Source organism: Lactuca saligna, chromosome 6 (genome assembly GCF_052625555.1).
Source record: "Lactuca saligna cultivar CGN05327 chromosome 6, ASM5262555v1, whole genome shotgun sequence".
In the NCBI taxonomy this organism is placed as follows: Eukaryota; Viridiplantae; Streptophyta; class Magnoliopsida; order Asterales; family Asteraceae; genus Lactuca; species Lactuca saligna.
In genome coordinates this window covers 148,576,661-148,599,188 of record NC_136422.1, presented here as the reverse complement: position 1 = coordinate 148,599,188, position 22,528 = coordinate 148,576,661, and the positions used below count along the sequence as shown (strand labels likewise).

General features: G+C 36.9%; 1 long non-coding RNA gene across 4 annotated transcripts; it reads right to left on the bottom strand.

The window, feature by feature from the left end:
• Positions 1–8,361: 8,361 nt before the first annotated feature.
• LOC145000879 (uncharacterized) lies at positions 8,362–16,423 on the bottom strand. Of its 4 annotated transcripts, none has more exons than XR_013661414.1 (4): positions 13,645–16,423; positions 9,080–13,500; positions 8,833–9,005; positions 8,362–8,711 (listed from the first exon to the last, which is right to left on the bottom strand). It is a non-coding gene; the product is annotated as an uncharacterized LOC145000879 (long non-coding RNA). The 4 variants fall into 4 exon arrangements; XR_013661413.1 differs by having other exon boundaries at positions 8,833–12,903; positions 12,999–13,500; XR_013661412.1 differs by having other exon boundaries at positions 8,833–13,500; positions 13,645–13,730; positions 13,834–16,423.
• Positions 16,424–22,528: the final 6,105 nt, after the last annotated feature.

Sequence of the window (22,528 nt, the reverse complement as noted above, 5' to 3'; positions counted from 1 at the left end):
CTAAATCCTAGTTAACCAAATGTAAATCTAGCCAAGCATGGACAAAATAAAAGAAATGTAAAGTAGTTTAGAGGTACCAAACATTGTTTAAGTAGCAAGATGAAAAGAAGTTACACCAATCTTCTAAATCTTCAATTTCTTCCAAAGCCTTCTTGAGAGAAAAAACAGGTTGTTCTTGAGAGTGTTCTCAATTAGTTCTGTCACAAATCTTCAGTAAAAAGGAACTCATTTCCGGATCTAAAAGTTGGCCAAAAGCAATCCAACAAACTTCTCAAAGTAGGGACTAAAGCCAAAAATTCGGATTCTTCACAGCACGATCCACGCGGACTGCATAGGTCTCGCTGACTTGGTGCCTAGGCCCATTTAATTAATAAACCAGCCCAAATCTGTTCATTAACATCCCAAACCATTTGCACAACCTCTTGGGAGCCCATTTATATTTTTCCAAAGCCTTCAAAGACGGTCCAATGCTACTTTGATCTTCCTTAGCTCAAGTCATCGTCGTTTCATCCAAAATTTAAGTCCAACGCACTCCTTGTTTATATTGACACCAAGCCCAATTGCACCACTTCAAGTCCACGAACAAATTGCAAGCCTCCAATAGTTATGAACTCCTTCCAAACCTCTAATGACAAATAGTCTTCGATAAATCCTGCAAATAAGTTGAAAAGACTGGAAAACACTCGATATAAAGAAACAGATTGATCGAAAGTTAATTCATTCATGTGACCTCAATGGGTTTAAATACAAAGATTCAGATCCTAGTTTAAAGGAAAGATAAGATCACACAATAGTTTAAAACAAGATAACTAGATAAGGAGATACTGATAGGATTCAAATAACATATTCGAATCCTTTACTCCCGCTCAAGATGGAGCATGTAAGTTTCTAATGCCCAGCTTGCTTGTTAGCATCCAAAGTCTTTCAACACCCAAGGCTTTAGTGTACAAATCCGCGATCTGGTATTTAGTATCAATTTTGACCGGCAAAACCTCATTGGTTTCAACCCGCTCACGTACAAAGTAGCAGTCCATCTCGACGTGCTTTGTGCGTTCATGGAAGACCGGGTTGTTAGCTATGTGTCTAGCTGCTTGATTGTCGCAAAATAGAGGAGTAGGTCTAGCTTGTGGAGCTTGCAACACCTGCAATAACCAGCGAATCCATAGGATTTCACTAACTGTGACAGCCATCGCCCTATACTCAGCCTCAACAGATGACCGTGAAACCACAATTTGTTTCTTTGTCTTCCAAGAAATTGGTTCACCTCCCAACAATAGTAAATAACCGGTGCGAGAGCATCTGGTGTAAGTGCAACCAAGCCAGTCAGAGTCGCAGTAGGACTCGAGTTCTAATCCCCCATCTTTGGGCAGAAGTAAACCTTGTCCAGGGGTAGTTTTTAAATATCGAACAACACGTATGGTTGCATCCAAGTGTATTTGTCTCGGATCAGCCACAACTGGCTGAGCATGTTGACAGCATATGCTATGTCTGGTCGTGTAGCCTGGAGATACAAAAGTCTGCCAACTAAACGAAGGTATTGACCTGCATCGATGTGATCACTATTAGCACCATGATCAAGTTGAAGATTCTGCTCCATTGGGAATGAACTGGGCCTACAACCTTCAAGACCACAGTCTTCAAGAATATCCAGCGTATACTTGTGCTGGCTCAGTACCAAACCTTCTGATGTTTTGGCGACTTCGATACCCAAGAAATACTTCAAGGGTCCCAGATCTTTAATGCTAAAGAGTTCATCAAGAGTACGTTTTGTAGCTTGTATTTTTTCTGAATTATTTCCAGCTATGATTAGGTCATCGACGTAAATCAAGGCGACAACAACTAAATCACCATGTTGGTAAACAAAAAGAGAGGCATCTGCATGGGATTGTTGAAAGCCCAGCTGAACAAGTGCAAATGTGAATTTTTGGTACCAGTTACGTGATGCTTGACGCAAGCCATATAGTGACTTCCACAAATGACATACTCTGTGATCACCTTCTTTCACAAAGCCATCAGGTACCCGCATGTACACTTCTTCTTGTAAGCCACCATGTAAGAATGCGTTGTTCACATCTAACTGATGGACAATCCAGTCTTTCTTTGTTGCAATGGCAAGGAGAGTTCGGACAGTGACAAGTTTAGCAACAAGCGCGAAAGTGTCGTGAAAATCAATCCCTTCCATATATGTGTACCCCTTAGCAACCAGCCTAGCTTTATAGCGTTCCACCTCACCAGTTGGTTTATATTTTACTTTATAGACCCATTTCGAGCCAATGACTCGTTTACCTGGAGGGAGCTCCTCCAACGTCCATGTGCCATTATCTTCTAGTGCTTTAACTTCCTTTTCCATAGCTGCTATCCATTTTGGATCTTTGGCTGCTTGTTTGAAGTGTTTCGGTTCAATGTGTGAACTGATAGAAGACAAGAAGGCTTTATGGCTGTCCGAAAATCGCTCATAGGAAATGTAATTCGCTAATGAGTGCTCAGTGGATGGGTGTTGGTCAGGGTGAGGAAGATCATGGAGTAGTGAGGGAGGTAAATTAACCTCAAAGCTATCATACTTTTTCGGTAGGGCCCTGGGTCGAGAATGTTTGGGTGACTGCACTTCGCTTTGTTGGCTTTCGTTAGGCTCGAGATTCTCGATTTCTGTAGGAGGAGTATCTGATTCAAGGTGGTCGATATTTTCAACTTCGGTTGGAGGTGGTACTGGTCGCAGCTGTGTTATTAGAGCACTAGACTGTACGTCATCATATGAGGCAATAGCGAGCTCAAAAGGACCTGTTTTTCTTCAACTTCAGCATATATCTTCAAGTAATTTTGCGTCCCTAGAGAAAATAATCTTTTTAGACTCCAATTCATAAACACGGTATCCTTTTTGCCCATGAGGATAGCCCAAGGAAATACCAGGTCTCCCCCTCACTTCAAACTTGTCTCCTCTTGTCTCAGTGTTTCGAGTGTACACTAAGCATCTAAAGGTTTTCATGTAGTCGTGGTCTGGCTTATGTTGGTGTAAGATTTCAAAAGGTGTTTTATGATCGATAAATTTGGATGGTAGTTGATTTATAATGTAAGCTGCTGTGAGCACACATTCCCCCCAAAACTTGATTGGTAGTTTTGCTTCAAACCGTAAGCATCGAGCTACCTCAAGGAGGTGTCGGTGTTTTCGTTCAACAACACCGTTCTGCTGGGGTGTTTTGATGCAAGATGTTTCAAGGATAATTCCTTGGGAAGCACAGAAGTCACGCATGTCATTGGAAACAAATTCCCCACCATATTTACTTCTGATTTTCTTGACCTTCTTATCAAATTGTGTTTCTACCATATGACAAAATTCTACAAGACATTTACTTTCTTCATGCTTGTGTTTGAGTAGAAAAACCCAGAACGACCTACTGTGATCATCTACGATAGTAAGAAAGTAGCGTGCCCCAGTAAAAGAAGGCTTTCGATATCCACCCCAAATATCACAGTGCACTAACTCAAAACAATTTAAGGTTTTACTAGATGAACTTGGAAATGGCAAATGTGTGAATTTTGCCTTAATACATGAATCACAGTTTTTATTGTTCAAACTAAAACTAGAATTTTGCAAAAAATTAACTCTATGCAATTTTGATTCTGATGCGTGTCCAAGCCTCTTGTGCCAAATTGCAGTGCATGTTTTGTGCAGTTGACATTGCCTTTATTTTCTTTGCTTCAGAATCCATACGATAGAGACCACCATGACGTTTACCCACACTAATCAAGCCTTTCGTGTCCAGGTCCTGGGCAACACAAAACCCACGAAGAATGTCACAGCACAATTTAGATCGTCAGTTAAATTCCCTACTGACAATAGATTGCAATTAAAATTCGGTACATATAAAACTTTTCTCAAGTTTAATCCATTTGGTAGCTTACAGTTCCCTTTCCCTTCAACCGGTACTAGAGCACCATTAGGGATGGTAACCGGTGCCTCATAATCAGAAGTGACAGTGTTTTCAAGTAAATGATGGTCACCGATCATATGTTCCGATGCCCCTGTATCAACAATACAAGAATTATCTGTGAGTGACTTACCAGCCATGTGAGCACTTGTATTTTCAAGACCATCGATCTTTCTGTCAATCGAGAGGTGTTTGACCACCCATTGGTATTGTTCCTTCGTTAGCCCAGCTACTGGACTTGTTTCGACAGCAACCCAAGAGGCTTTTGGGTTTTCTTTCTCCTTCTTTCCCTTACCTGCCCACCAGTCTGGATATCCTATCACCTTGAAACACCCATTTTTATTGTGATCGTTCTTCCCACACACAATGCAATGCTTTAGGTCTTGATTTCCACGTTTAACTTCTTTGGACGGTGGTTTGTTTCGTTGATTATTTGGGTCAAACGAGCTTTCTCTTTTGTTTAGGCTTAGGCTTTGAAAGGCCGCAACTTCTTGTGTCACCCTTCTTGTGGCTGAGATCGCTCATTGTTGTTCATCCTCTGCAACGAGATGGTACGCTTCTCCCAGTGTTGGTGTAGGTTTTGTGGTAAGAATTTGTGTTCTTACCGTCAAGAAGATGTCATCCAACCCTAAGAGAAATTCATATAATCTCTCTTTCTCCTTTGACTCGGTTAACTTTTTACCAACATCACATGTACAACGACCACATGTACATCGAGGCAAAGGACACACCGATTGGATCTCATCCCACACACACCTTTCATTTTCGTGTAATAGGCTGAAAAAGACGTACCTTCTTGGTGCGTGATGGTCAAGGTTCTCTTGAGTTCATATGCATGGGGTTCACTCTCCTTTTCAAATCTTTCTTTGAGGTCTTTCCATATCTCGGCTGAGGTATTAGCGTATTTCACACTGGATCTGATGGTTTTCTCCATGGCTGTGGTGATCCATCCCTTGATCATGGCATCACACCACATCCATATCATGTAGTTGTCTGCTTGTTCGTCTGGTTTTTCAATGGTTCCGTTTACGAAGACCATCTTGTTCTTTGCAAACAGAGAATTAGTCATCTCTTGAGACCAATCGTTGTAATTGCTATCAGTGAGAACATCATTTACTTGCATTTGTCGTGGATTATCCGACGCACGCAAATAGTAGGGTGAGTTTGAATCGATATTGGTTGACCTGTCTTTTTCATCGCCTTTCTTGCTGCCGGATGATTCTTCTGTAGTGGCACCCATGATGGGTTTTTCTTTGGTTGGATCGATTCGCTCTGATACCATAAAGAAACAGATTGATCGACAGTTAATTCATTCATGTGACCTCAATGGGTTTAAATACAAAGATTCAGATCCTAGTTTAAAGGAAAGATAAGATCACACAATAGCATAAAACAAGATAACTAGATAAGGAGATAATGATAGGAATCAAATAACATATTCGAATCCTTTTACGATAAAGGTGAAAAATAACAAAAGAGAAAATATGCATGAATATTAACTAAAATGAGATGGTTTTAACTAAAAAAACTATGAAAAGAAGTAATAAAATGAAACTATCAATCATGTGTTTGTACATTGTCATATATGACTAATTACATAATATTACATTGTTATATATGACTAATGACATATTATACTGTATAATCGTATATGATTATACATTGTAATATTTATTAATCATATTTCATATTGTATAATCATGTATCATTAGTTATTTGTATTTATACATTGTCATATATGTTTAATCATGTATTAGACTGCATAATCACATATGATTATGCAGTGTAACATATGATTAACACATATCGTTTATGATTATGCAGTGTAACATATGATTAACACATATCGTTTATGATTATGCAGTGTAACATATGATTAACACATACTGAGTAAAAAATTAGAATGGACTTTCTAAATTATAATGTAATATGTAATATTAAAACAAATTATTTTCACCTTGAACACCGATATATTTTGAAGGTCTCGATGTTGATTTTGATAAGTTGAAGTAATTAAATCAATTTGTTCGTCATTTCGAAATGAATTGATTTCAGCTACGATAGTATCACTTGCCATCGACTCGTCAATTTCTTTTGAATATGACATCATGTATGAAAACTGATTCGGTTTAATATTCAAATGCTCTGACGAACTCTTGAATTACGATTATGAATTCGATGTGTTTGTTTCTTGAAAATGAAAAGGAATGTGAATAAAAAGCACATGAAGCACTTCAAGCAACACCGGGTCCGACCACCCGAAAACCCACCTAAATCATTCTAGTTTTATATTTGATGGTTTAGACATTTTTGAAACATTAATGTTAACTACGGTTTGGACCGTCCGCGCGATGCTGCGGAAGCCTGATATATTGAAAAACGCAGCACGAGATGGATAATGTTTGTGGAGAAATTTTGAGACAGTTTTCAACCATAGCCCAAAAAAATTATGTAATGAAACAAAATGTAACTTTAATGCATAGAGTAATTCATTTGTATTTGATATATAGATATAATTTACAAATATTAATAGTGTTGTAAAAATTTATAATGTTTAAATAAAAGGTAATATTAATAAAATTGAAAAGTATAAAGACTAAAACCGTAACTTCAAAATATAATGAGGGACCAAATCGCGACTTATAAAATACAAATAATTTAACTTTAAAATAATAAAGGATGAAATTGTTGGATAATTTTTTTTTGAGGAGAGAAAATAAAAATAAGAATTTACTATGGCCAAAATACTAAATCTCTATTTTCAAAAGACTTTTATCTTTAATTTTGTTTTAAATTCATCAAAATATGTAACTTAATTTGATTTTAGACATAACTCTAAACTATACATAGTACAAGGAAATGAATAATAAAAAAGCTCTCACATTACTATTTGACAATATATATATATATATATATATATATATATATATATATATATATATATATATATATATATATATATATATATATATATATATATTATGTTTGTGTATTAGACAATTATTTAAGTCTTATGTGTATTAGGTTTTGTGGAATATTAAGAAAAAAATTTGGATTTTGAATGATTTTCCCTATTTGATGTTAAATTTGCAATTTTTACCCATGTGTTGGATGGCTACCAGGTAGGGGTAGATTTAGCCTGGTCCCGATGTTTGCATCGGCAAGAATTGTTTTTTGTGTCCGCAGTGGAAAGAATTTCGATTTTTTTTTTTTTTTTTTTTTTTAATTTTAATTTTTACCTATTTTTCATATATCAACAACTATTCTTGCGTTCCAGACAAAATTTTTGTAGAAAGTCCGATAGAAATCCATGAGAACTCTATTACAAACATTTCCATGGGAATGGAATCACAAAATGTTTGTGGGCATTCAGCTACAAAAAAATCAAGGAAGTTATCCATGGCAATTCCATGGGTGGTATGTTACAAGTTCCGTGGGAAATAATTACCCAACCGTTTGCTCCCAAGTGTGTTTCATGGTAATTCTGCGGCTGTTTACCTTTTACCCACAAAATACACATGGATTTTGACCATGGAAAAATTCCCAGTCTTCTTGGATTAAACCCTAAAACGTTAAATTTTTTAAAACGACAAACGCTAAAACAGTAAAAAATAATAATAAAAATTACTGAAAACCACACAAGTGGCAGATAACCATAAGCATGAAACAAGTTTTAGTGAAGGCCTCTTTATACCTTGTGGAACCCTCCTCTTTTTTCCGGGCTTGGGACCGGCTGGGTCTATGATGCCAAACCCAGGCAGAGTTAAAACTTGAAAATATCGAAACAAAACAAACCATGAATCAACGCATATTAGCAGCACACGTTGAATTAAAAGAAGTCTGCAACTATAACACAAGGCCAGCAATATATACATGATAGATGAAATTTCCCTTTAGAGTACATCCCCCAAGCCTATAATACTATATTTCATGAACTTCAAGCAAAGATTATTATAGCCAATGATTGGTAGTGTAACATCCCCTCTCAATGTAGGCAAACAGTCCAGATGATTCAAATGTGGATGATAAGCATGCATCAAATCAGGAAGGAAGTATGTGTGATCATTGATACTCATTAAAGGGAAGGTGAGATCATAAGAATCAATGAAAACCCAGCAAAAGGACCATCAAGATCATAGTGATTCACACCAAAACATAAAATTCCCTTATTGCTCAAACTTAAAACCGTAGACATACTATTGAACCCAATAAAATAAAAAGAAAGATTCAGATTTGATCTTTGCATTTTTAAATACCAAAAGCAAGCCCCTAGAAAGTATTCATAGAACAGCCAAGCCAGGGAAGGACACCAACCGAAATCCACATTTTCATTTTCACAAATTAAAAAGCTACAAATATGATAGCAGAAATGAGCAAACCAGGAAGCACAGTAGTCTGATTCTCACGTACAAGCTTTCTTAGACATATCAGCAAGAGTAGAAGACAAACTAGATCTCATCATGAGGGAAGAATGGAATACAAGTAATGTCAAAAAAGAAAAACATCACAAGAATTACAAAAAGAAAGATTTATGATCATTACAGGAACGTAGATCGATCCACAATGTATCATTAAGGTTTCAAAACTAAATCAGACATTAAGGTGATTATGCCGAGAAAAAAAAACCCATTGATCCAATTAATAGTACGCCTCTTATCTTTTACCACAAACAAATATGCAATCTGATAGGAGGCTTGTATTTTATGATTCCATGAGAAAGCCCCTAACAAGGAAAGGAATGGATGACAACCAATTAACCAGTCCAATCCACAAGTTTCCTTAGACCTATCAGCACAAAAAAAATAAATAAATAAATAAATAAATAAAAGAGTCACGAAGAACAGTAATGTTTAAAATGAAAGTGATCATAAAAATCGAAGAAAAACCAGAAAGGTCATCAAGATACCTGGATTAGAGTATTTGGAACCCAACAACCCTGCATAGACAAAACTACAATCCTTCTTTAATTTTTTGGAATATAATATCGGAAATCAGGAAGAAAAGAGATTTTAGGACACGAAAAAAATTACTAATCATCTGTGCTGGTGTGTCAACCATAAGTTTTTCATTCTGTAAAACCTGCATGTAGAGATACAAACACTTTGAACTCCCTTTATCACAATGTATCATGCAAAACTGGTACGATGACTTACTTTTTTACCATTAAAAAAAAGCTCAGGAAAAGGATTCATGGAAAAACCACAAATGGCGACAAATGCCCAATCCAAGTACGAGCACTCTAAGACCTATCATCAAGAGAACAAATCAAACTTCTCATCATCCCATAACTAAGAAATACAAGTATGTTGAAAATCAAAATGATCATAAGATGTCAAATAAAATCCAGAAAAATGGTAATGAAGATGCCTGGACCAGAGAAACTATGAGCAAAGAATGAAAAGCTTTAATTTAGATGATACTAATCTTAACTAATTCAAGGGTCCAGGACCGGGCCAACACGATTGGAGGCTCGGGGCAAAATAAAAAATGGGGCCCTTTCAAAAAATTTATGTATTCGTATATTACACTATTTCAAAAAATTTATGTATTCGTATATTAGAAGTATTAAAATACTAAAGTCTCATCAACTTTGTTTCTTCATTAACTTGTTCAGTTACGTTCCTGTACATAAGTTGTTGACCTCCAACTGAAGTAGATTTATCATCGACAAAAAGTTGTTAGGTGAATTGCTTAAATCCAGAATACTTGTTGTTAATAACCTAGAAGTAGTTGAAAAAATTATACAACATAAAATTTTATACATATCAAAAACATAGAAATAAAAAAAAAAAAAAAAAGAGTACCATTCATAAATCAAAAATAAGAATATTAACATTACAAATCGAAATTACGCAATAAAGTTCAAGAATTGTCTCTAACTCAAAAAATTAACATTTGATTATGTCTCTAACTTGAACAACCTCATAAAAATCGAATTTCAAAAAAGAATAAAAAATTTCAAGAGCGATAGAACATACAGAGATTCACAGTCGTATTATCATAAATCAATTTCACCTCTAACAGTCGTATCTGAAAACTGAACGTTCAAATTTCTAGAAATTGAGAAAGAAATCCAATTGAGGCAATGACTGGAACTCTCAATTCAAATCTCTAGGCCAGATTCCTAAAATAAATCAAATAACCGGATTACCTTCCCATTGTGCTATATTAGAAAAAGGAAATCGACAACAAGAAGGGAAACAATAGAGTTTCCCGTTTTCTGAAATCGTGAGAAGAACAAGACACAATCAGTCTCTTAATTCTAAAATAACATTCGATTCACTAATGGTTGTTGTGGACGAATTCGGAAAATCAGAAAAGAATGAAAGAAATAGATTAACTTGAAATCTTGAATAAGAAATAGAAGAATGATCGTTAACTCTTGCTTTTGGAGAAGACGTCGTTTGGATTTTCCATGGCAATGTTTGGATTTTCTATAGAAATCTGACCGTTGAAGAGTTACGACGCCTTGGAATTAGGACGCATGCCTGGTAAGTCTCATTCTCTCCCACGCTCCATCTTTTGGATTAGTTCCTGTTCAGAGTATTGGGGTTTGAAGTAGCCCAATTGGCTAAAAATGTAATGAGCTGGTAATATATAACAAAAATAACAAGTTAAAACTTAGGGCCCTGTAGCATTTGGGGGCCCGGGGCGGTCGCCCAGCTTGCCCATGCCCACGGACCGGCCCTGCAAGGGTCCATTATGTTTTTTGCTTCCCTCAAAATCCATATGGAGAAACAGGTACACCACGTATCATTAAGCTTTCCATGCAAAATCAGACAACACAAGGCAATTATCGTACGGAAGAACTCATTAATCGATAAAACAAAACCATCACATGAATCAGATATCATGAATTCCATGAATGGCAAACCAGGAAGAACACCACCCGATTCATGTGTGAGTTCCCTTAAACCTGTCTGCAAGAGAACAAGACCCATTATGGAAATCTGGAAATCCAGTAATGCTTAAAATGATGATAAAGTCATAAAGATCAAAGAAAAACCAGCAAAATGGATGTGAAGACCTTGGTATTTTGCACCCAACAAACCTACATAGACAAATCTACAAACCACTTATTTCTGGAAGATAAAATCAAAGAAAGACACCATAGGAACCAGGAAAAAAAGATGTTTTAAGCCATGACATAATACTAATTAATTAATTCAACTGCACGTGTCAAAAGGAACCCCAAATACGTATAATCATCAAGCCTTTCCAACTAAAGCGGACAATTAATTAATAAGGGGATTATTCAACAAAAAATCCCAGTGGTGTTTTAATCAAATGAACTCCTTTTGTCATGTGAAACTGGTATGGTGTTTTTATTTTATAATTAAAACAAAAAAAGAGCACAAATAAGAGCCATAAATGGAAACAAACCAGGAAAGTCATATCCAATCAAGGAACAAGCTATTTATAGGCCTATCAGAAAAAGAGTCATAGTCATTAGGGGAATTAAGAACAAAGAATTTAGGGTATGATAAAGATGACAACAACCCAGTAAAGGAAGCCTTGGTACTCAACAAACCTACATAGGCGGAAGGAAATACTCTACTTTTAGAAAGGATGATATAAGAACTAAGAACAAAGGATTAAGGTTTAAAGGAGACAATATGGTACTAATCCAGCTGCAAGGATCGACTATTTTTGGTTGTTCTTTCTGCAAAACCTACATACAGGAACATGTACATCACATATCATCGACCCTTTAAACTAGATCTGACATTGTGACAATTACTCTATGGAAAAACCATCAAATTAATCAAATAAAAATCCTTTCACCTTTTATGATCTCTATTTAGGAAGCTTACAGAAAGGATTCACAATGGAAACACACTGAAGGTCCAATCCACATACGGAGCTTCTTTAGAACTATCATCAAGAGAACAAGACAAAACGTTCATCATGACAGAACCAAAAGATACCATTGACATTAAAAAACAAAATGCAAAATAAAAATTAAAGAAAAACCAGAATTTTGATTCTCAAGATGGATGGACCATGGTATTTGGCACCCAACAAACCTACATAGAGACAACACAATCCTATTATTTCCAGAACCTAGCAAAGGATTTAAATTGAGAGCCTACATAGACAAAACTACAACCCACTTCTGGAACATGAAATCAAAGTTGGTTATCATACAAACAAAGAAAAAGAAAAAAAAAAAAAAAAAAAAAAATTTAAGACATGAAAAGATGCTAACACTCTGCAAGTGTCAACCATGTGTTGTTCTTTCAGAAAAAAGTGCCATGAAGAAATCTGTACAATTATCAAGTCATCCAAACTAGTTTATTGAAGAAATTAAAAAAAAAAAACTAAAAACTCTATGGGCTCAATGAATCTCCTTCTATCAAAAGGTATCATGTGAAAGTGAAATCGGTAAGAGGCTTCTACTTACCTTTTACCACAAAAAGAAAGCTTACTGAAACAATTCATGGAAAATCCAGAAATGGTAACAAACCAGGAAGGACAAAGATCAATCCATGCACGAGCTTTCTTAGACCTTTCACCAATAGAACAAGACAAAAAGTTCTCATCATGACAGGACTACAGAATTACCAGTAATGTTAAAAACAAATGATCTATGCTGTTGAGAAAAACCAACAAAATGGTCATCGATGCCTGAACCATGGTAGTTTGTATCCATCAAACCTACATAGACAGAACACAGTCTTATTATTACTAGAAACCTAAAGATCGAGGATGTTGATCATTATAGGAACTATATATGAGCAAGGATGAAGACAGCATGATAGTAATCGAATTGGGAAGTGTCACCATTTCTCATCTAGTTTGGAAGGTTATATTGACACCATATGTCATCTGAAAAGGCATTAGTTCAATAAATAGAACACCATTAATATTTTATCACATGTTATATCATGTGGACCTGATATGATGCATGTATTTTTACTTCCAATCAGCAAGCCCCCAGAAAGAAAAGTCGATGCTTGTAGTGCTTTCCTTAGATCTATCAGCAGACAACAAAATACAGCTCATCATGAGCGTAAGCTAAAAAGCCAGTGATGTAAAAATGAAAAGAGATTATAAGAATCAAAGAAAAACCAGCGAAATGGCCATCGATCTGATCCTACCACCCAACAAATCTACATAAAAAAAAGACACTACTCTTACTTCTAGAAAGGATGATGTCCATTCTAAGAACCAAGAGCAAAAGATTTTGTTTTAATGGAGAGAGTATGATACTAATTGAACTGCAGAGTCGAAAATGGCTGTTCTTCCTGCAAAACCTATTTACATGAACATACACAGCACGTATTAACTCTTTTTAAACTTGATCACACAGTTAAGCCATTATTCTACAAAAGACCATGAATTTATTCAATGAAAATCCTTTTACCTAACCTTTGATCACAACAAGGACTCATAAAAAGCCATGGAATTTGGCACCCAACAATCCTACATAGACATAACACAATCTTAATATTTCTGGAGCCTACATAAGATATTATCAGTCACTGTAAGAACTATGAGCAAAGGATGAGAAGTTTTTAGGAGACCACATGAGACTCCTCAGAATGCAAGGCTCAACCATGTGTTGTTCTTTCTGCAAAATACACCATGCACCATAAGCTTTCCAAACTTAATCAGATTCGTTAATCTAAAAGGTAAAACTCTTTTTATCTGACTTAATCACAAAGTATGAGAATCTAGTACAACGATTTTAATTTTTTTAAACCAAAAACAAGACCTCAATGAGGATTCACATAACAGCCATTGATAGCAACAAACCAGGAAGCACATTAATGCTCCAATCCCGTTAGAGTTTCCTTAGACCTATCAGCAAGATAGCAAGACAAAATTCTTGTCATGATGGAAAGATGAAAAGCTAGTAAGGTTTAGAATGAAAATCATTATAAAAATCAAAGAAAAATTAAACCAGCAGCCAAGAAGATGAATGGACATTGTATTTGGCACCCAACGGATCTACATAAACAAAACTACAATTATCTTATTTCTGGAACATAATATCGGACACCGTAATTTTAGGTAGTAAGAAAAAACAAAGATTATAGAACAGAAGGAGACTACTAAAATCCACTGCAAATGTCAAGCATCTGTTGTTCTTTCAGCAAAGCTTGCATGTAGAAATGTGCACAAATAATCAAGCCTTCCGAACTAGACTAGACAATGACAAGAATATACAACTAAAAACCCATTAGTTTAACAGATGAGAATTCTTGTTAATTTTTACCATAAAAAGCAGGCTCACAGAAAAGATTCACATGGACAAAAGCTCCAATCCACTTACAAGCTTTTTTAGACCTATCAGCAAGAGTACAACACAAATAGTGTTGGAACACAAAATGATTGATCATAAAAAGTTAAGAATTACTGGAACCCCAACAAAATGCCCATCAAGAAATTCAGCAACCAGCATACCTACATATATAGAAAAAACACAAGCTCACTATTACTGAACCTATATAGGAACTCCCAGCAATCTATGAAATGCTTTAATTAGGAGATGCCATGACACTAATTGCACTGCAAAATAAGGTCAACAATCTACTATTCTTTCAGCAAGAACTGCAGCTAATTAGAAACAAAACAGGTGCACCACGTGTCATGAAGCTGTCAAAGATTATCTTTTACCTCAAAAAATCAAGCAACACTTGTATTTTTTTAAATTCCATACGCAAACCACACACAAGTTTCCTTAGACCTATCACAATAACATGACAAAACTTCTTGTCATGATGGAAAGACTGAAAACTAGCAACATTTAAATAGAAAATGAGCATTCAAATAGAAGAAAAACGAGAGAGATAAATCAAGATGCCTGGATTATAGAGTATTTGGAATCCCAACAACCCTACATACACAAAACTATAATCCAGTTGCTTTTGAAATATAAAATCAAAGCATAGGAAGAAAAAAAAAAAAGGGAAGATTTTGGGATAAAAAAAAAAATACTAATCATCTGGCAACATCTGGCAGCTGTTGACCATTTGTTGCTCTTTCCACCAATCCTGGATGTAGAGATCCGATACAATCATCAAGCATTCCCAAACTAGTCCAGACAAAAGAATCTCATCATGAAAGGCAAGATAGAAAACTGGTATCACTAGAAAATGAGGAAGATAATAGAAATCATAGATAAACCAATAAACTGGTTATCAAGATGCCAGGACCACACTATTTGGCACCTAACAAACCTACATAGACAAAAGAAAATAGTCTTACTTATTTTGGAGGACGTTAAAACAAAGAATTAAGACTAAAAGAAGACAATATGATAATGATCGAAAAGCAAGGGTTAATCATTGGTTGTTCTTTCTGTGAAACCTACAAACATGAACATGTCACATCAGGTATAAAACCTATAAGATGCCTTTATTTTTACTATACAAAAGCAATCCAACAGAAAGGAATCACAGAAAAGCCACAGATAACAACAAACCAGGAACCAGGTATGACAATGGTCCAATCCACACATCTTTCCTTGGACCTATCCGCAAGATAAAAAGACAAAATTTTTGTCATGATGGGAATACTGTAACCAAGTAAAGTATAAAATGAGAACAATTGTAAGAATCAAAGAAAAATCAAAAGGGTCATCAAGATGCATGGGTTATAGCCTTTGACAACCAGCAAACCTACATAGACAACAGTCCTATTTATGGAACATAAAACTATATAATCGTTATAGGAACGAAGAAAAAGATATGATTTTAGGACACAAAAATATACTAATCGACTGCAAACGCCAACCATGTTTTGTTGTTTCATCAAAACCTGCATGTAGAAATATGTACAATCGTCATGCCTTCCAAACTAGATCAGATGATGAATCAATTATGCAACTAAAGACCCATAGGTTTGATAAACGTTTTCTTTTATCACAGTTTCATGTAGAAATGGCATATGAGGTTTCTAGTTTTTAACATAAAAAGGATCAGAGAAAGGATTCAGGGAAAAACCACAAAGGAAGGATAAAGGTCCAATCCCCATACAAGCTTTTCTTGGACCTATCAGCAAGAGAAAAAGACAAAATATTCACATCATGATGGAACTACAGAATACCAATAATGCAAAAATAAAAAATATTACTACGTAATAGGAAATCAAGAAAAACCAGCAAAATAGCCATCAAGATGCCTGGACTATGGTATTTGGAGCCCAAAAAACCTACATAGACATGAAATATTCTATTATTTCAGGAACCGAGTAATTAAGGATGTTGGTTGATAAAGGAGCTACCAGCAAAGAATGGGAAGTTGGCAGATAGAATCAAAGAAAAACCAGAGAAGAATGGTCATAAAAATGCCTGGACCATAGTATTTGACACCCATACAACCTACAAAGACAAAACTACAATCCTCTTAGTTCTCAAACATAAATGAAGACACTCTTCATGAGAATGAAAAAAAAAAATTAGGACAAGACAAAAATACTAATCAAACTGCAAATGCCAACCATGTATTTTCTCCTTTCAACAAAACCTACAAGTAGAAACATGTACAATAATTAAGCCTTGCGAGCTACACTGGACAATGAGGCAATTATACAACTATAAAACCCCATTGCTCGAAACAGAGCTTTCAACACAAAATAATACATAGAACTGAAACAGAGCTTGTAACTTGTTAAAGATCATCACTAGCCCAATAAAACAAATATTATTTAGAAGACTTTAGCTTGTTCTAGAATGCTCTAGAAGATTCTAGAACATTATGGAAGACTATGGAAGACTCTGGAATATACCGGAAGAGTCTAGAATACTCTAGAACGACATGGAAGACCCTGGAAGGTTATGGATCATTCTAGAAGACACTGGAGCAACCTAGACTTCTCCAGAACATGGAAGAACGTTCTAGAAACATATGGAAGGATGTAGAGTATGTTAGATAGTTCTAGAGTTATCTAGTATGTAGTAAGTGTATGCTAGTATCTAGAACCATCCTAAGAGGCCTATAAATAGGTATGGAGCTCATTTGCTCCAAGCCATCCAAGAAAGCCTCAAAGAAAGCAAAGTGTGTAGTAGTCTCACAAAGTGTAAGTTCTCCTTAAGTGTCTTAATAAAAGTCTTGTTGTTTCCCATATAAAAGAGTCGTGTTCAACAATCTGGTATCAGAGCAAGGTTTCTTGATAGTGAGAACGAGTGATTCTCGTTGTATCGTGAGTAGTTTGTGACTCTGCAAGTTTAGTGTCGAAACTAGCTTGTTTGGTATTACCGAGGTACTGCCAACACGATGGGTGATCTCCAAGTCGTCGGAGGAATCAAGAAACTCAACAACAACAACTACAAAACGTGGGAAACATGTATGAAGTCCTACTTACAAGGACAAGATCTATGGGAGGTCGTTGGTGGAAGCGAAACTACGCCACCAGAGGAAGACGTTAATGGTGCTTTGCGCAAATGGAAAATCAAAGCAGGCAAAGCAATGTTTGCCTTGAAGACCACAATCGAAGAAGAGATGTTGGAGCATATTCGGGATGAGAACACCCCGAAAGAAGCTTGGGACACGTTTGTGATGCTTTTCTGAAAGAAGAATGATACGAGACTACAACTTTTGGAGAACGAGCTATTATCAATCTCACAACGTGACATGACGATTGCTCAATATTTCCACAAGGTCAAGTCGATATGTCGGGAGATTACCGAACTAGATCCGCAATCCATCATTGCAGAAGCTCGAATGAAAAGGATCATCATCCATGGACTCAGGCCAGAATATAGAAGCTTCATTACTGCTGTACAAGGATGGCCCGTTCAACCATCACTTGTAGAGTTTGAGAATTTGTTGGCCAGCCAAGAAGCTATGGCTAAGCAAATGGGAGGCATCACGCTGAAGAGTGAAGAAGAAGCACTCTACACAAGTAAAAGTCGGAGGAATTTCAAGCCACCTTCTAAAGAAGGATACAAAAATGCTGACAAAGGGAAGAGTCAGCAAGGAACCTCACAACCATGGAGATCTCAAAAGACCGACATTAAGAGTTCTTGGGGGAGGAGGTTCGAAGGCAACTGCAACAACTGTGGAAAGTGGGGCCACATGTCCAAGGATTGTTGGTCAAAGAAAAAGTCTGTGGAAAGCAATGTTGTAACTTCCAAAAAGGAAATAGAGGATGAATGGGATGCTGAGGTATTATGTGCCATAGAAGAAAACGAGTTGGCACTCATGGCAATTATGGGAGAGCGTATCGACTATGAAAATGACTGGATCATTGATTCAGGATGCTCCAATCACATGACTGGCGATCAGAACAAACTACAAGACGTGAAGGAGTACAAAGGGAGTCGCATGGTACTTACAGCCAACAATGCACGACTTCCAATTGCTCAGATTGGAAAAACGACGATCATGCCTGGTAATAAAGCTGACATGGTGTCACTACATAATGTGTATCACGTGCCAGGTATGAAGAAGAACTTGTTGTCGGTATCGCAACTAACATCGTCAGGAAACTACGTCTTGTTTGGCCCACAAGATGTGAAGGTCTATCGAGATCTTAAAATATCATAAAAGCCAACGATGGAAGGACGGAGAGTGGAGTCCGTTTATGTGCTCTCCGCAGAGTCTGCCTATGTAGACAAGACTCGTAAGAACGAGACAGCAGATCTATGGCATGAACGGCTGGGACATGTTGGTTATCACAAGTTGAAGGTAATAATGGAGAAATCCATGCTCAATGGCTTACCTCAACTTGAAGTTAAAACAGATGGTGTTTGTGCTGGATGTCAGTATGGTAAGGCTCATCAACTACCATACAAGGAGTCAAATTTTAGAGCAAAGAAGCCACTAGAGTAAATTCACTCAGATGTGTTCGGTCCAGTCAAGCAGACATCAGTTAGCGGGATGCGGTACATGGTGACGTTCATTGATGATTATTCGAGATATGTGTGGGTTTTCTTCATGAAAGAAAAGTCCGAAACATTCTCAAAGTTTCTAGAATTCAAGACAACGGTCGAGGGAGAAGTGAGAAAGAAGATTCGGTGTCTACGCTCAGACAATGGAGGAGAATACACCTCGGAAGAATTTAATCTCTATCTGCAAGAATGTGGTATACGTCATCAATTCACATGTGCCAACACACCTCAACAAAATGGTGTAGCTGAGAGAAAGAATCGGCACCTTGCAGAAATTTGTCGAAGCATGCTACACGCGAAGAATGTCCCAGGAAGATTTTGGGCTGAAGCAATGCAAACTGCTGCCCATGTGATCAATAAACTTCCCCAACCAAGGTTAGGTTTCATCTCACCATTTGAGACACTATGGAACATGAAACCTACTGTTAGCTACTTCCGAGTATTTGGCTGCGTTTGCTACGTATTTGTGCCTAGTCATTTACGTAGCAAGTTTGACAAGAAAGCAGTCAGGTGTATATTTGTTGGATACGACAATCAAAGAAAAGGGTGGAGATGTTGTGATCCAACAAGTGGAAGATGCTACACTTAAAGAGATGTGGTGTTCGATGAAGCATCTTCATGGTGGTCCTCAGAGAAGAAAGTACTACCAGACTCGGAAAATATTGAAGAAGTTTTAAAACAAAAGATGGGGGAGCAAACTGCACATATTTGGTCAAGTGTTGATACACCTGAAGATCCGAGCGACACTAATGTCATTGAGCAAGAAGTAACTCAAACAAGTGATGTCGGTGAAAGGGAGCCACCGCCTCCACAACTTCGAAGGACGCAAAGAATCCGAAAGCCTAATCCCAAGTATGCTAATGCGGCCATTTTAGAAGACGGTGTTAAAGAGCCGGAGACATATGAAGAAGCAGTTAAGAATAAAGCTTGGCAGAAGGCAATGGAAGAAGAAGTTACAGCCTTAAAGCAGAATCAAACGTGGGAACTGGTACCAAGACCAAGAGATATAAAACCGGTTTCATGCAAGTGGGTCTATAAATTAAAACGACGCACAAATGGATCAATTGAGAGATACAAGGCTCGTCTGGTGGCTCGAGGGTTCTCACAAAAATATGGACTGGACTATGATGAAACATTTAGTCCAGTGGCGAAGATAACTACTGTACGAGTGCTGCTAGCTCTTGCGGCTAGTAAAGACTGAAAATTATGGCAGATGGATGTGAAGAATGCTTTCTTGCATGGAGAATTAGATCGAGAGATCTACATGAACCAACCAAAGGGATTTGAGGATGCAGTTAATCCCACTCATGTGTGCAAGTTGAGAAAAGCTCTTTATGGATTGAAGCAGGCACCAAGAGCCTGGTATGGTAAGATTGCTGAATTTCTTACCCGAAGTGGTTATTCAGTTGCACATGCAGACTCAAGCTTGTTCGTCAAAGAAAAAGAAGGGAAGTTGGCAATTGTGTTGGTTTATGTGGATAACTTGATCATCACCGGGGATGACGAAAGAGAAATCCATCAAACAAGAGAAAATCTATCGGTGCGATTCCAAATGAAAGAGCTGGGGGAGCTTAAACACTTCTTGGGGTTAGAAGTTGATCATACAAAGGAAGGGTTGTTCCTCTGCCAACAAAAGTATACAAGAGATATACTTCAAAAGTTTGGCATGTTGGAGTGTAAGCCAATATCAACACCAATAGAGCCAAATGCCAAGATATGTGCTCATGAAGGAAAAGAGTTGGACGATGGAACGATGTATCGACAACTAGTAGGTAGTCTTATCTACCTAACTTTATCTCGGCCTGACATTGCTTATGCAATTGGAGTTATGAGTCGATACATGCAAAGTCCGAAGAAACCTCATTTGGATGCTGCCCGACGGATCTTGAGATATGTCAAAGGTACAATTGACTATGGTCTCTTGTATAAAAGAGGTGAAGACTGCAAGTTGGTTGGATATTGTGATGCTGACTATGCAGGAGACCATGATACCCGAAGATCAACCACTGGGTATGTGTTCAAGCTTGGGTCGGGACCAATATCATGGTGTAGTAAAAGACAACCAACAGTATCATTGTCAACCACGGAAGCGGAGTACAAAGCAGCGGCCGTAGCAGCTCAAGAAAGTACATGGTTGGTACTCCTAATGGAGGACTTACATCAAAAAGTTGACTATGCAGTACCACTTCACTGTGACAACCAATCTGCAATTCGGCTGGCAGAAAATCCAGTATTCCATGCTAGAACAAAGCATGTGGAAGTGCATTATCACTTTATCAGAGAAAAAGTCTTGATGGAAGAAATTGAGATGCGGCAGATCAAGACCGATGACCAAATAGCAGACTTGTTCACCAAAGGGCTGAGTACTGGAAAATGTGAAGGTTTTCGCTGTCAGCTTAACATGGTACGAAGAATGAGGGCTAGTGATTGAGGGGTAGTGTTAAAGATCATCACTAGCCCAATAAAACAAATATTATTTAGAAGACTTTAGCTTGTTCTAGAATGCTCTAGAAGATTCTAGAACATTATGGAAGACTATGGAAGACTCTGGAATATACCGGAAGAGTCTAGAATACTCTAGAACGACATGGAAGACCCTGGAAGGTTATGGATCATTCTAGAAGACACTGGAGCAACTTAGACTTCTCCAGAACATGGAAGAACGTTCTAGAAACATATGGAAGGATGTAGAGTATGTTAGATAGTTCTAGAGTTATCTAGTATGTAGTAAGTGTATGCTAGTATCTAGAACCATCCTAAGAGGCCTATAAATAGGTATGGAGCTCATTTGCTCCAAACCATCCAAGAAAGCCTCAAAGAAAGCAAAGTGTGTAGTAGTCTCACAAAGTGTAAGTTCTCCTTAAGTGTCTTAATAAAAGTCTTGTTGTTTCCCATATAAAAGAGTCGTGTTCAACATAACTTTCACTTCACAAAAGCTTTACCGAGGATATCCTCTTTAATAAAAATATTTACAAAAGCAAGATCACACAAAGGGATTGACAGAAGAGACAGCTGGAAACAAACCATGATGGACAAAGGCTTAATTCATGTATAAGCTTTCTTAGACCTATCAGCAAGAGAACAACATAAAAGAATCTTAGTAACAACAAAGGATGGAACACCATTCATGTTATAGCTAGAAAAGAAAACAATTCTAAAATTAATAGAAAAACCAGCAAAACGATCACAAGGACTGGACCATGCACACAACAACAAACCTACATACATGAAACACAATTTTAGTATTTCTGGAACCTATAAAGGATGTGATCAGTCATTGTAAGAACTAGAAAAGGATGAAAAGTTTTTAGGGGACCACATGAGACTTATCGAACTGAAAGGGTCAATAATCCATGTGTTGTTCTTTATGCAAATTACACCGTGAATGATTGAGCTTTCCAAACTAAATCAGGCAGTAAGATGACTGACTATGCTACAAAAATGCGCATTGAACTTCTTTTTATCTTTATCACAAGCTATTATGCAAAACTGATATAATTGTATTACTTTTATTACATATGCAACAAGAATTTACATAAAAGCCATGGATGGCAACAAACCAGGAAGCACAAAGGCTGAACCCATGCTCAAGTATCCTTAGACCTATCAGCAAGATAAGAAGACAAAATTCTTGTCATGATGAAAATATTGATACTACTAAGGTTGAAAATGAAAATGATGATAAGAATCAAAGAAAAACCAGTAGAATGATCAAAGAAGATGCTTGCACCATTTTATATGCCACCGATCAAACCTACATAGA